Here is a 16,458-nt window from a genome sequence, read left to right on the forward strand (position 1 = left end):
TATTTATGTTAATTTCATCGTGCAACAAAGGCACGTGGGTTGGTTTAGAAAATAACCATCATTTATCGTGATAATTATCTATATCGACTGACAGGAAATTTGTTATCATGATGACATTTTTGGCCACATCACCCAGCCCTCAAGACGCCCCCGAAATTCTGCAAAGCATGCACACCCTCCTGTACCAGAACAGAAAACAACATCCATCACTTCCTGTTGTGAAGACGTTCGGGTCAGGGATTGTGTCTTGAAGCTCCTGCTTACTCATCATGTTCAGCTTCTGCTGTTGCTTACATTAATAGGACAATATATTCTGTGTGTATCTGTACAGAGGAAACGACTGCAGAGGAAGATCATTAATGAGGCCCGGGCTATAAAACTGGTCACTGTACAAGGTCAAAGACAAAACAACGCTCATCCAGCAGCAATAAAAGCATCACGACAGCCCATATGACTGGCTCCGTATCACCCCTCGGAGCAGGCCCTGTCTCTGCTGTGAGTTTAAGGACGACTGCTCCTGAGCAGGAAGTGGCTGAGGAGGAAATGCCTTTGTGATGAGAGGCGGCCAAACCTCTGCTTGCTCTCCCTGCCTGCTACATTTCCTTCAAAGCACCGCCTTTGACGCATTGTTCTCATCTGCTCACTCACAGTGCAGAAGGATGCTTGAGACTCAACATGAAGAGAAGAGATATCAGATTCCATTTTGTGTGGACACTGGCAAGACATCATCTCCACACAGGAAGTGATGACACTTAAAGAATAAAATGAAAACTGTCCAAAAATGAGCTGATACTCCACTCTGAATGTTGCTCAGCAGTTCAGGCTGAGTTCAGGGAATGCTTTTTGTTTCTTACCTGCTCTGTTCTCTCCTTAGAAAATTAATCATCTGCGTCAGAATGTTCAAAATGTAATTAAGTGAGCTTTCATTTTGGTTCTGCAGGCAGCGTGCATCAGGGAGAACACATTATTATGAACTATTTTCAACAGTTAAACAGACACTGTGTAACTTCTGAAACAGGAAATAAATTCTTCCTCTCACACAGCAGAAGTTAAATCTGTGAACAATCAAACCCACACTTGCTCAGTTCAATACCATTGTGAGTTTTGCTGCTACAGCTTTTCGTGGTCTGACCAGCAGCTCATGCGCCACTAGTTCACTGACTTTATGAGTCTTGACTTGTGCACTGCGAACCGTCTGTTCACTGCGACCCCCGCTCTCTACCACAATGAACAGGAGAACACAGAGACAGCACAGAATATTCTCATATTCACTAATGAAACAAGGATGACCTTCCCACTGTTGCTCGTGTTACAAGGTGATTAAAAGCCCAGAGCTGGACATTAAGGCTCGTCCAGGACAGGAGGATTTTTTTGCAGGTTGAGTCGAAAAAAAAAGACTTTTCTCAACAAGTTAAAAGTCATTATAAAACTCACTGTATGTTTTCACCTTCTGTGCCACTCATTATTCCGCTATTTAGTTAAATGAACACACTCAGAATACTGATTTGAAACTAATGCAGTCTTCCCATATATATGCAGAGTAGGAACCGCTGCAATTAAAACATTTCACCACTCAAGAACAGCGGCAGCTTCAGGCTTTCGCAGCCTGGCCAAGTGCCAGGGAATCCACCAATACTCCTTTTCCACAGTCATGTGCTGGTTTGGTTTAGTTTGGCTCGGCCCATCAGCACAAGGCCGCAGGGATTTGTGTCTCCATTACAACAAGGCTACCCGCTTGAAGGTGTGTCTTTAACTGATTGTTTTGAGTGATGACATTTAAAAACTGCTGTTTCCATCACTCAGCAGGTCAGGTAAAAGAAGTTCTTGTTTCTGCTTTTTCTCTTCCTCCCTGCTGTATTATTAGACCTGCCTTTATTGAAAAAAAGCCGTTAACAAAGTTCTGCTAATTCAGTAATAACACATTTCATTTCCTATAAATTCTTCGCAGGAAAAGTTCCCCCTTATTTTGTCATGTAAAAGCTTTCATTGTGAAGCAGCAAAATGAGGAAATGTTGAGTTTTCATCAGCAGTGTCTTAACATGACTCCTAAACGCAGTTGAATAAAGCAGATATCTCAAGCACAAACAGGACGCAGGAGAGAAACTAAACTCCAAACCACAGAGATTCAGACAGAAGCTACTGTGATCTGAACACAGAGACTTTTAAAAACACCTTTCTCTCTGGTCTCCTTCACAGAAAGGGGTGAGTTGAGTCTCGCAACACACAAGTTTGTTTCAGGGGAAGGAGGGGATTCGTCGGGGGTTTACTGATGTTGGCAAGACATTGCCGCTACCCACTTGGAGGCAGACAGCGCCTTTTTGACCCTGCTCCAGAGAAGGTCCATCTCTGGTGCAGTCTGGCATGTTGAAACTGACTACGTAAATGCAAATCGCCGCAACATGAGCCCTTTTTAAACAGGAATTGTGCCTCCCCAGTTGCTCATCTTTACAGTGTCTGTCAGGTTTGCGTTTCCCTCTTGCTACTAGCTGCTCGCTAATTCCTGCTATCAAGTCATCAACAGCCCCTCCCGTTGCGGAAGGCCGCCTCGGTCTTTTTAAACCAAAAGGGTTCCGCCAATATGTCTACCCTACGAGGCGGAAAACTGGGCACCTCGGATCAACTCGCCAATCCTGCTCTGTGTGTCTAAATGCTCGCAGCTTGCCGGCAAAACGGCCCAACATTCGTGGAGAATCTGGCAGGGTAAAAGGGGCTATGGTTTGACTCGGCATGGCCAAAAGTGACAATGGAAAAGGCTCACAAGAAAAACTAACGTTACTGCAGCACATGAATCAAAAAGAGAAATTCGTCAGCAGCTGGAGAGACAAGTGTCACTGGATTCATTAAAACAAAGAGGAAGAGGTAATATTCTGCCAACTCAATTTGTCTGAAAAGTAAGCGATGTTAGCAAGCTATCATTAGCAGCTGTATAATTTCCTCGGTAAAGATAACATCAAGCATCAATCTAGAGAACTGTGACATGCAATCACTGAATCAGTCAGTCGATACCTTAAAGGTACCGAGCACCGACACCCTGCCCTACTGGTTGCTCACTATGTTGACACAGTTAAGATGCTTTCAACTGTTTGATCGTCTGAATTCTGCATTTTTTCAAACAAAATAAAAGTCAGCTATTTTCACTTCTTTCTCTGACGTATGTGCCTGGAAAAGTGAAAAGTAAATTTACTTCACCAAGTAAATTTAAACGTGCCTCAAAAGGTTCATGTCGAGCCCTAAAGCCTGTTAGGCTGAGGAGAAGACAATTTAAGTCTGATCATGTTTGATACACCAGTTTAATGATTTGGTGACATCAGACACTGAACTATAAATCAAACCCTGCACCATCTGTATCTACGACAGGACTCCGGTTGACACAAGCAGCTCAGTATAAAGCCAACTACATGTGCCGAGGAACATGTGGTTTCAGAGTGTAAAAAACAAGGATACATGCAGCGTATTCTGGCGAGGACACACTGAGCATAAACAGAACAGTGTTTGTTTCCAAGAAAACTCCACAGGGCATCTTTAAACAGCACTTTACATAATGCTGTGACAACACACCATCCACAGCAGCACAATGTTTCTATAGACACACCTCGTATTATACAACACACATACTGTGGATCATGACAGCAGAAGGACGACTTAGCAAAACTGTGCTTTACAAACCAAGTGTTATCTTCTACAACACAGGTAATGTTTTTATAAATAAAAGTGCTGCTGCAACATTTAGAGTTTAATATCTGTTTGTTTTGCGTTAATCTGCTTAAGATGTAGAGATGAAAACAAGCAAACTCTCGTTATCTCTTCTCTAACCACATATGGACTGAACAGAAGTCAAACTGATCCCAGCACAGCCTCACATTCAGAGCCACAAACACACAGAGTCGCCTGGTTGTGTCTCCAGTGACGGAGGATTTAGGCGCTGGCGAGCACCGGGTCAGCGAACTCGCAGACCTTGAATTAGCTCCATCAGATAATGAGAGAAGCCCAGATGCTGTGTTCTCAGGCAGCAGCTCAGCCAGAGTCTCACACCGAGTCAACACGGCCGAGGCTTTAAGTGTTTGGAAACAAAGCTCCAATATCTCCAGGTGGAGCCACGCTGCAGAGTATGTGCACTCACTGCTGACATTTTCCCATTGACACATCTGGGAAAAAAGCCATCGATCAAAATCTTGTGCTGATACAACTTGTGCACAGCTTCATGCACACAGTGCGCAGCAGTGGGTGCAACTAGAACCAATATTAGAACAAGGGACGGACATTTCTTGTGATGTGTCTTGATGCTGTTGACTTTCTCAAAGAGTCTAAAGAAAGCGAGATAAGGTGAGTCAACAAAGTGTGGGAACCAGGGAAGCAAATCCAAAATGTGCTATTTCGTTCGCAGCAGTCACTTCTTACTGAATAAATAACTCACCTGTGGAGACAGGTGCTCTGGAGGTTTCCGTCTCCACCTCTGCATGTCTCCTTTTAATTTATTCATGACATTCACTCAAACATCAGAGTCATGCAAGACGAAATACAAGCAACAACAGGAAGACTGAGTTGTCGTTTCCTCCTGAGTGAAAATTGCATCTCACATGGCGCCGACGTTTTTAATCTGTCATCTGACTGATTTGCCTACGAGTCTCCAGATGTGGTGGAAATGCAAATAGCCATGAGATGTGGGGTTTCACCTCATCAGTGCTGTTTCCTGGAACTTTCTGATTAAAACAAAGATAATTATATAAAAGAAGCTAACACCAGCCAATATTTGTCTTTTTTGCTTTTGAGTTAAAGTCGATCGACCAATCTATTACTTGTACAGTCAGCACTATTTTTAAAGTGTCTGTACACAGAACGCTGAACACTAGGTCACAGAGTGTGGTAGAACATTAGGGACAATGTTCCTAACAATATCAGCAATAACTGTCCCTCCTCTGAGCGCCACATCTTTGTGATGGATGGGTGGAAAACCCTGGGGGAAGCCATCCTCTGCAAATGGAAATCCACAAAATCAGCCTGAAAAATGAAGGAAATCTGAAACAACTGCGTGACAGTCTGTGAGCACAGCCGTGTTTTTGTCGGACCCTTGTCGGAGCTGGCTGATGCTACGCTATGATCGTCTACATTCAAGTCACAGGACTTAGCGAAGGATTCATTTTGATTTTTTTTAAATATATATAATCATCACTGTTGTCCATCAATGTCTAGTCAGTGGTACACCAATGATTAACAGACCTCGTTCTCTCAGAAGACTCCTGCTTCCTTAACACAGTATCACCGACAGGACTCACTTTTGCTTACACATGAGAGACTGTGGCTACATCACATCCCTCTGACCTGGAGCTCTGAGTCGGCGTATGTGCCCCTACTTATAGCTCGGGTAAAAAGCTGTGAGCTGAACTTTATTGCAGGTGGTGAAGTTAACATTTATGTGGACAATAAGTCACACAAAGAGGAGATTTGTGACTAAGTAAGTATTTTCAGTTAGTCTCTTTAATTCAGCTGAAATCAAGAGCAGTGCAGCCGCTTTCTTAAACTTTGTCTCATCCAGAATGGCTCTGAATAATACAACGCAAAGCAGACTATAGAGCACAAAGGATTAGTATACAGTTCATCCTTGTAATATTACAACTTTTTCTCAAAAATATTTCAGCTTTCTTCTCGAAATCTCAGAGAGCACAGATGTGCTGGATTTGTTTTGAACGTGCAGAAAGTTTTGAACATGAGCAGAAATCCTGCTAAAACACGTGACTTATTAAACTCCGGGTGGTTATGAATTATTTAAATTAAATTAAATGATCACTGAGGTGAATAGGTGCCACATGCACATTTAAAGAGATTAATACCCCAGAGACATTAAGGAAGACTGAGGAGTAGATTATGCCTGCAGGTGTATTGACTCAGCAGAAAAGTTGATCTAAAGGAGAATAAATATTTGAAGCAAAGCAATGCAGAACACCTGAGAGTCTTACTGCAGTATATTCCATTATATATTGAATTGAATTTGTGTTTTCCTTTACATAAATAAAAACATTTCCACCATAAATTGGTGCACTATAACCAGAAAGCAGGAAATTTAGTGTTTGACACTCAAAATTTCCAGAAGAAGGACCTCTTGCTTCATACGTATCTCACCAATGTTGGAATGAACCCTGCACCCTCGGCTGTTCGGTGCAGGCTATGAAATAAATGGGTTAAAAAAACAAACCCTGCGAACCCTGTGTGATGTGCCAGCCTCGGTGAGAGGACGAATTATATCCCTGCTCCCTTTTAGAAACCACGTTCATTATTTCTCACTCCTCTGACTGTCAGAGCTGTCAGGAGTCTGCAGCCGACACTTCTGACACCCTGAGGTCCACACAGCCCGAGGACTAATTGTCTGATCTGAGATAAACCCACAGACTCGTAGACTTAGAATTTTAAATGCTGTTTTTTATATTTCATGAGACGCACAGTCTGTTTGTTGACTTACAAACTCTCCTCAGAGTGCTCTGCTGCTGGCTGGAAGCAATAAACTGCATGCTAAAACATTGGGGCTGCAAACACCTCTGGCTCTGTCAGTCAGAGCCAGAGGTGTTTGCAGCCCCAATGTTTTGTTGCTAAAGTACATATTTACAGATGTTTACGAGACATTCTGCACGCAGACAGCAGTTCAATTGGTTTGTTTTCTGCGTCTGCCACCAGAAATGTATTGTGAGTAGACTCCGTCAGTGCTGCAGCAGCTGCAGCCATCATTCATCCCTTTACTTGACGATATAAACGTAGCAAGGTGGAATGGCTGCGGGGATAAAGCCAGGAGGAATGTGAGGAATGCCGAGCTCCGAATGAAATCATGTATTATTCATGTGAAGAAGGAGCAAGGAACGAAAACGCATCATTCTTGTGACGACAAAGAGGAGGTTAGAGAGCATGTTAAACTGTCATTCTGGGCTTTTATCAGCAAATTCATTGGGCTGCTTTTCGTTGTTGCCAGTCTTGTCACGAACCAGAAAACAATGACATTACACTCCCACCTCTATCCCCCCACCCCATCACCCATCACACACACACACACACTTCACTCCCTTTGCTTTCCTCAACATGGCTAGTCACGCCAGCAGACAACAGAGCTGATGGACGGGTGAAACTTTGCTGTTCTTTACCAGGATTGTGACGTGCGTCCTGAAGGAAGGGCCAAAGCTCCACAGAGCTTTTCTCCTAAAAAGGATGTTATCTCTCAAACTATCTCGCTAACTCAGCTATCCATATAAATAAGCAACAGAAAACTGGCTGCAAAACATCGACAACTGTAGATGAGATGGATTCAGCTCTACAGACTGTTATAAGTAACCATTCCAGAGCTTGAAACAACACATGCTGATTGGGCTTTCCCGCAAATTTGCACAATTCCTATCTAAAAAGGGCAAGTGAAAACGCTCTACCATTCAGTCACAGCAGGGGAGGGACAAATACCACAAAGACAAACCGTCACATCTTAGCAGTACAAGCACTGAATAAAAACAACAATGGAGTAGAAATCTGTATATATATATATATTATGTTTCCTCTCATGAACCCACACAGACCAGCGGGTCCATCCTTTCTTCCTGCCTGCTTCAGCATTCCCCTCACCCAAGTTCTCCACCTTGTGCCAACATGTTTATGTCCACAGATTTTCTGCATCACAGCAACCACACTCAATCAAAGCGTCTGAGATGAAAAAAAAAAAACGTTCTGCCTCCCAAGCAATCTCAAAGCTCCTAGCTGGGCGTATCCTGAGGAGCACCTGTCGCTTTCAGCCGAGAAAAGATGCTCTGGTGGATGTGGAACGTTGGTGCAGGTTAAAAAAAAAAAGTTAGGTGCACCATTGAATATACATTTTCAAGCCTTGTAACAAGTCTTAAATTGGTGCACTTCTTTGATTGTAAAACCTGTTAAATAAACTGCTCCTCAGCAAAGCACCCTCCCTGCTTCTGTGTCCACTGAAAAAGACACTAGTGGGACAAATATGAAAAGTCAGGAATCACCAAAGGAGTTGTTGCAATAAAGCTGCTCTTAAGACAGTAAGTGTCGCTGCAGTTTGACCCATATTTCATGCACCCTGCAGACATATAAAGTTGCCAGAAACCACAAACTCTACTCTGGACCAAAGCGACAGACTGACTGACACAGCGTGCTAACATGCTGAATATAAACACAGGGAGCGTAATTCCCCTTTTCAGCAGTCATGAGCTGGCTTGGTTTGGTTTGGGCCGTTAGCACAGCACAGCAGGGATTTTCATTTCCATTACAACAGGGCTACCAACTAGGAGGTGTGTCTTTCACTGACAATGGTTTGTCTTGAGTGATGACTTTAAAAGTCCCTTGCTATTTTTTGCTGCATGTGTTTTTCCATCACACAGCAGGGCAGGTAAAAGAAGTTTACCTGTTGGAGGTGATCTGTTTGTCTGCAGCACTGAGGCTGTTTCTGATTTTACTCTTGTTCTGGGGTACCATTAGACTTGCCTTTATTGAAGAAAAGCCACTAACAATTTAAATTCTTCACAATGAAAAACTTTTACTGTGAAGCAGCAAAACAAGGAAATGTTGAGTCTTCAAGCAGCAACTTCACACAACTTCTAATACGGCTCAAAGTGAACATGAAACAGTAAAATAAAGCAGATATCTAAAGTACAAACAGGAGGCAGGAGAGAAACTAAACTCCAAACTACAGAGATTCAGTTAGAAGCTACAGACGTACTGAGAGCTGAACACACAGAGACTTTTAAAAACACCTTTCTCTCTGGTCTCCTGCAGAGAAAGGTGAGGAGAGTCTCGCACAACACAGCTTGTTTGAGGGGGGTCATCAGGGTTTGGCTGCGGTCAGCGAGACATCACCGCTACCCACCTGAGGGTGTCCGACCTGGCTTTTGGACCTACTCTGGAAAAAGTCCATCTCTGGCACAGCTCAGTATGGCAGAGCACGTCTTAAATGATAACAGCAACACAAATCGGTGCAACATGGCTTGACTCAGCGCGGACAAAAGTGACAGTGGAAAAGGCCCATATCACTGATTGCCATCACAATCAGGGGGTGGGGGTTGTTGAGGGAAGACCGAGCAACAGTATGACTCACGCCTGATATAATGGCTGGCTTCAGTCTCTGACAAGCAAAGATGACAAGGGTGGCCCTGGGCTGGGGTTGGGATGGGGGGGGGGGGGGGGGGGTCGGGGTGGTACCAGCTGCCTATCTGATGCCAACTACAGCCGTGCCCTCCCAGTCATGACTCATGCTGTAATCAGCTGGAACGGAGCTTCAGCAACACCAGAAGACGCACGTTTACGCCTGGAGGGCAGAGGGGGGGGCTTATCTGGGATCACATGCATTCATTCAAACAATGAAGTCTATTCAAGTCCAGCTGTAACCCAACATCAGGTCCTCAAACACACAGAGATGAAGTAGGTTTTGCTCAGAATGTGGTGAAACATCTAGAAACCACTTTCAACGGTCAGACTCATAAACTGAAGTCAAATCCTGAGTAATTCCTCACTGACCTGCCGTTACAGTTGCTTCATGCTCCAGTTACTCAAATCTACAATCAACAATGATGCTGCTGTCTGTATATTTAGCGAGTGCTTGTTAGAAATGTCTGACAGGGAGGAGTGAATCTGGACTGAGAAGGAAAACAATCTGCCAAAAGAAAACTAAAGTGATCTCAGAGTATCGTTCAGTGTGAAGCAACACATACTGCAAGAAATGATGAAACAAGATAAGAGCTTCACACTTACTCTATATTAATCAAGACAGCTGCTGTTGAAAGTCATGTTTTCTTATTTTTGTTGCTAAGGATGAGCAATGAGAAACTCCCAACTGGTGGGTCACAGTCCAAAAGAAGGTTGCGGGTTCATCCTGAATTGGACCACAAGTGATTCAGTATAAAGTTTCCAAAAATATACACATCATTTTCAAGTACAGTGAATTTTTGGCTCAGAAATTTTATTTTGAAGTGCCATTTCCTGCTACTAGAGACAGCTACTAAACAGCGTGTCCAAACACAAGTATGAGCCTGAGTATATGAAATTGCGTGGACCTTGAACTAATGACTAAGAAGAAATCTGGACCCTGTGGCTGGACCACTGATGTAAACTGTCTTAGAGCCTAAAAGCTGGGTAGTCAGTTTTATTTCGGTGTCATTGAGCAAAAATTCCGTCATAAACTTTGAGCATATTGTAATTCAAGTGGTCTCAAGGAAAACTAAAGTTCTGCACCGCCTCTTGGCTCCGGATGGTGAAAGCCTGATTCAGTGGTGGGGAATTCTACAGGGAAAGTTGTTATCCTAGCATTGGCAACAACTGCCTGCACCGTGAAGCAACCCAAAAAAGGATCGCCATCCTTTTTCGGGTTGCTTCGTGGTCTTCAGACTCTCCTTTTGGTCGGTCCGTCTGAGAGAGAGTCTGACAGTAAGTGAAATAAAACGTGTCAATATCGTCAAAGTGTTTAAGAGATGGAGAGAAAATATTGCAATATTTAGCATTCTGCTAACTGAAACCAAAGACTCATTGCTGTGGCTTCAAGTTCACGTTTAAGTAGCTGATGTTAGCTAGAGCCTCCAATCACAGCGTGTCCTCCGCCTCACTCCCCGCCACTAAAGACCATCTCGCCAAGAGGAGAGCGAGCAGGAGCTCCGGAGACCCCTAGTCAGTGGCTGCAGCAATCTGAATCCAGCCAGCGCAAACTCCAGCTCAAACAAGACAGTCTCGACTCCCCATTGGATCAGCAAACTTTCTGTTGCTGCTGTGACACAGGTTAGACCCAACACCCTGCATTGAGGGGGGCTTGCGCTGGCTGAATCTGAGCCAAATAAAGGTCCATCTCCCATGCTGCTGCCCACTCTCCTCCTTGGAGAAGCAGTCCACAGCTGTGGGAAGCGAGGCAGGGGAACTGTGGGGCTAGCAGCTAATTCTTGTCTCATTTGTGATCTGATAAACAGAGAGAGGGAGCAGGTTAAAGAGGGACTGAGCGAATGAGCTGCAGGCAACTCTACAATGAAATAAGATTGAAGATTAAATCAATATATGGGAAACACTGGGTTACTGTAATAAGTGCGTGCACATGTCTGTGGTCATCTGGTGGGAGGGGCTTAAGACAGAGAGCAGCAGGAGGAGGGTGTATGTCTGCCTACTTTACCTTTAAAGGGAATTTCTTCAACACACAACTTTTGGAGATGTTCCCCATTTCTCTTATTGACAACAGCTCCCATGAACACACTAAAACCAGAAGTAATATATCTTCTTCCTCTGTGCCACAGAGCTCCATCACTGTCCAAAAACAGTCTGCAGATACTTTAGTACTCACCTAACATATAGCCGACAACAGCTAGAGGACTAAAACATGATACACCATCCTTTACTCAATCTAGGCCATCACTGAGCCTGTTGAGTCTCTGGTGCCATTAATTATTGCAAGCTACATTATTTAATTCATATATGAAAAATGAGAGGCCTCATAATTTAACCACTGCTAATGTAATTGTTTTTTAATTCAAATACAAATGAGTCATTAGATATAACAACCGTGATACGCCTACATTAGGGTTTATCTTTACATTTCTCATTATATCCACCAGTCCTCCTCCATAACAGTGTTCAAACGCACATCAGCTTTTTGCATGTGAACATGCAGACTGAGTGAGTCACGGTCACACTGTCGGCTGCAGCTTTCTGGAAATGAGCACATATTTCACTGAGTGCTGGAGCAGAAAGAGACACTTCTAAATCAAACACACAGTATTCATGTATCATTCAATATGGAAATTATATCAAGACTCGATGACAGTGTGTGGTTACCAGTTAAATCAAATCTACCAGGAACTGACGCTGTTGTTGAGCATGCTGGGAAATCACCCAGTTTATTTTCCATGTTGTTTGTGCCACAGCAGAAAATATCACATCCTCTTTTCATATTTAACTGAATAAACTGTCTGACATATCTGAGGGATAATGTGAGTTTTGACGGTTTAATGCAAATCACACATTCTTCAGACTCCATTGTCATGTTTTATTGTATTTTTTTTCAAATGTGCCTTTTTGTCAGAAAAGCCGTTGATTGAAATGACTTCAGTGCAATAAAAAATCAACTTGCAGACAGCTGACACTCGCCTGAGATGACACACATCACAGACTTTGTCACTGTCACGTCTACATCATTAGATCAATTCAGTGTTTCCCACAAAATTAGAATCTGTGTGTGATGGTAGCTGATGGTGGCAGGGTGTGGGGTCCCCTTTAAATTGGGAGGTTTTTGTGGGTCCGTGAACGCAGCACGTAAATCTTAAAGGGATAGTGCACCCAAAAATGAAAATTCATTCCATTATCTACTCACCCATATGCCGAGGGAGACTCAGGTGAAGTTTTAGAGTCCTCACATCACTTGTGGAGATCCAAGGGGAGAGGAGGTAGCAACACAACTCCACCTAATGCAGGCTGACGGCGCCCCAGATTCAAACGTCCAAAAACACATAATTGAAACCGCAAAATATCTCCATACTGCTCGTCCGTAGTGATCCAAGTGAACCTCATTGTAGCCTGTAGCTCTAACTGCCTCTCTGGGCACCGAGCTCACGTGTGCGCGCTTGCACACAAGACCAGCGAAAGCACATGAACACACATGAAGGCGGTGCACATGTCTCACGGTCTTGCGCAAGCGCACACACATGAGCGCAGTGCACAGAGAAGCAGTCAGAGCTACAGGCTACAATGAGGCTAAAAACCGAGTTCAAATGACATTTTTCCAAACAACTTTTTATGTCGGGGCTTCAGGACACTTGGATCACTACGGACAAGCAGTATGGAGATATTTTGTGGTTTCAATTATGTGTTTTTGGACGTCTGAATCTGGGGCACCGTCAGCCTCCATTAGGTGGAGTTGTGTTGCTACCTCCTCTCCCCTTGGATCTCTGCAAGTGTTGTGAGGACTCTAAAACTTCACCTGAGTCTCCCTCGGCATATGGGTGAGTAGATAATGGCTGAATTTTCATTTTTGGGTGCACTATCCTTTTAATGAGTTCAGTTTTTCCTCTCAGCAGCAGCTTGTGGAGTTTTGAGTTGCAGGGTGGATAGTTGATCAGTCGACCTGATCAGAGCTGATCAGACCAGATTGATGGATGAGAGGCAAACTTAAAGACCCAGTGCAATGAACGGTTAATTTCGGTTTCACTGAGCCTGACGTTCTGCTGCTCTGGGCTCTGTGAGTGTGGAGAAATTAATAACCGAACAGTATAACAAACAGTCCAGCTCCTTAACAAAATAAAAATATATTAATGTGCGGCAGCAGATGTGCTAATTGTGGTGGACTGCCACAAATAATTTAATGTATGGGAAACCCTGCATTTCGTGACGTAGCATACATCAGACTTCAAGGACATTTCTTTACCTGGTTCCTTAATCTTAATTTCTTTTGTCCATACTTCAGAAGTTTTCAATGAATTCAGACATTAAACACAAATATCTGAACCAACTTTCATGTTCAGTCTGGACCAAAGCAGTGAGCTGACCAACATTTCCATCCCAAGATCCAAGCCCCACAAACATGACCTCAGTACTGCGTAGAACTGAAGATGCTCTCTCATGAAAGGAAGTCAGACTCCAACAAAGCAGGAACTGCGGCCAGTCCAGCTATACCACACAGGTTGTAAACAAACTCCCAGTTCAGCATTTCATCTAAAACCACATCATTTAGAGGTGAAACCAAACTGCCCACACCTAAATGTGCATAAATAGCCCCCAGTGCAGAGGAAAACTGTGAGCACAGAATTACACCAAATCCAGTGGGTCAAAGTTGAAGCAGGAAGTCTCTGTTTACAACAGACAGCTTACATAAGAACTTTAACATCTGCCTTACAAGTAATTTGGTTAAGATGAATGGTTTGAGTCCAGTTTAAACCACATCATCTGAAAACTTGTCATATGGATCCTCACATCTCAGCGCCAGAGTTGGTTTGTAACTCATTATCATGATATAAATGATGTTCAAAGCTACAATATGACTCAGGATTGTTACAACGAAACACTCACACATTTTCTTTTAAAGAGCGGCTTAAAAGTGCAAACTTTAAGCAAAGGAGCAAACCCAGCATGCTGCTGTCAGATATTGACTAAACCACTTAAGGTGGTATGTGTGGAGAGCAGCAGGGCGGCTCAGAGGAGAAGAAGAAAAAGTCAGGAGGCTCGGCCTCAGCATGTTAACAGCTCTTCTCTCCTCTACTGCCAGGAAACATACGGGTGAGGGATTAGGAGAAAGGAGACATATATGCTCAGTTTCCATTTCACACTCATGATATTGCAAATTTATTTTAAGATGATTTTCAGTGGCTTCAATCAAAGGAATACTTCGACATTTTTGTAAGATACTTATTTGCTTTCTTGCAAAGATTAACATCACTCTCATATTCATAGTTCAATATGAAGCTTCAGTCAGCAGCTGCTTAGTTTAGCTTAGCATAAAGACTGGAAACAGGAGGACACAGCTAGCCTGGCTCTGTCCAAAGGTAAGACAATCCACCATCCAGCTCATCTAAAGCTCAACGACTAACATGCTGCATCCCACTTCTTTATCTAATACAAATATCAAAGTGTAAAATCAAAAGTTTTCCATGTTACAGGTGGTTGTGTTATGTGTGGGAGTGGGACTATCTCTCAGTCAAGCTGCAGTGAGTTCCTGGAGTCTAGCTGTCGTATTGATGTTGCCAGGCAACCAGCAACTCTGTGAAGTCGCTGCTCTCTGCGAAGAAGTAGTCCCCCAGACTGGTCCTTTAACTCTCACTAACCATGGATTAAACTGATTATAAAGACACTAATACATTATTAGGGACTGTTCTTTATTTATCAGAGGAGGGGGTGAAACTTTAGGATTTGTTTTGGCAGTTTTTTGAACCCTCAAAAAAAAATGGTGGAAATTGCCCAACCCTCCGTCCACCATAAATTTGTTATTAGATTTGATTTTTAAAACGTACCCTTTAATGTTTTAAAGTTAAAAGTATGGTCATGTTTTTTTTCTGACTTCTGCATTACGGCACACGATGTGTCCAGGGACCGTCCGAAATGTGAAAATCCGATGATAAAATCTTTTTGAATCGTTTTCACAGTTTCTGGCTGTGATAAATGGGGTCATCTTTTCTTTGAAAATTGTCAGTAAAATAAATTATATTTTTTTAATATACATATATATATATATATATATATTATTTTTTTATTTTTTTTTAAGTTTTTGTATTTTGGCGTAGGGCAGGGGCACACTGCAATAAACTATATTTATTATCTATTTAGATTTTAACCACTTTAATCTACCTATAACTCTTTCTTTGATGTTGTTGTGATGCATGTCTTTGCCTCATGTAAAGCTCCTTGAGTTGCTTCTGTGTTTAAGGTGCCGAACAAATTAAGATTCCTTACCTTAAGTCAACTTTAAAATATTTCTACATATCTTATTTCCATTTTTACAGTATTTTACATTGACATTTACTGTTAATTTCCATCTTTGACTGTTGACTTTCAGCAACTGTAAAATATAATACCTCAGTATATATTGTTGCCACAGCTTTTTAATAGCCCAGCTGGAGGGACTTTTGACAAAAAAAAAATATATATATATATTACCGTCTTGTTAATGTATAAGAACCTCAAACCCATATTTGTTGGAGATATGAGCCAAAATTTTGCATTTTACAATTTTAATTAGCACGGTGCCACATAATTGTTTCAATTATCCACTTATCTGCAGATAATGTTCATGATTAATTAATTAAACGGTCCATAATGTGACAGAAAACTGTGAAAATGATGCTTCCAACCGCCTTGTGTGACATCTTCAAATGTCTGAAAACTAAAAAAAAAAAAAGATATTCATGTACTGTCATAGAAGAGTCATAAAAGTAGCAAATATTTTGAAAAGCTGAACCCAGAGTTTGATTTTGCTTATTTATTTTTTGTTTTGTATTTTTGTTTATTTGTTTTGTTGTTTTGCTTTTTTTCTCAATCAATCAGATATCAGAGTTGTTGCCTAATATTTTTCTGTTAATTGACTCAGTCAGATAAATAATCTCAGCTCTAACCTCCATCCCTCCTCATCATCTTCCTCTGTGTTTATTTTTGGCTCCACAGTTCAGACTCAGACGGCTCGTGCAGTGTGAAACCTCTGTGATCCGGGTTTCCTGCAAACACGTACTGTGAAGATGATGAAGATGATGATGCCAAATCTTCACTAGAAATCAGAGGAGGTGTATTTGATGCTATGGCAACTGGTGTCCCCAACTCCAGCCACAGACAGAGACACAGAGACACAGAGACGGACAGACAGAGCACCGTGTTCATTACAAACAGCTGCACAGAGACTTAACGGGCCGTCAGCTTATGACACAGTATCTGACATGTATCATCACAGCTTTAGTTTCTCTCCGCCTGCTTTTAAACTTGAAACGGCGGCGTTATAAAGACAAACGCTGCAAAGAGCCGTTACAGTAG

General features: G+C 42.5%; 1 protein-coding gene across 1 annotated transcript in view; it reads right to left on the reverse strand.

The window, feature by feature from the left end:
* Positions 1–16,458, reverse strand: part of LOC117251521 (SH3 domain-binding protein 4) — a 63,789-nt gene that overhangs the window by 46,826 nt on the left and 505 nt on the right. The gene's annotated exons all lie outside the window — the stretch shown is intronic.

Source organism: Epinephelus lanceolatus, chromosome 14, assembly GCF_041903045.1.
Source record: "Epinephelus lanceolatus isolate andai-2023 chromosome 14, ASM4190304v1, whole genome shotgun sequence".
In the NCBI taxonomy this organism is placed as follows: domain Eukaryota; kingdom Metazoa; phylum Chordata; class Actinopteri; order Perciformes; family Serranidae; genus Epinephelus; species Epinephelus lanceolatus.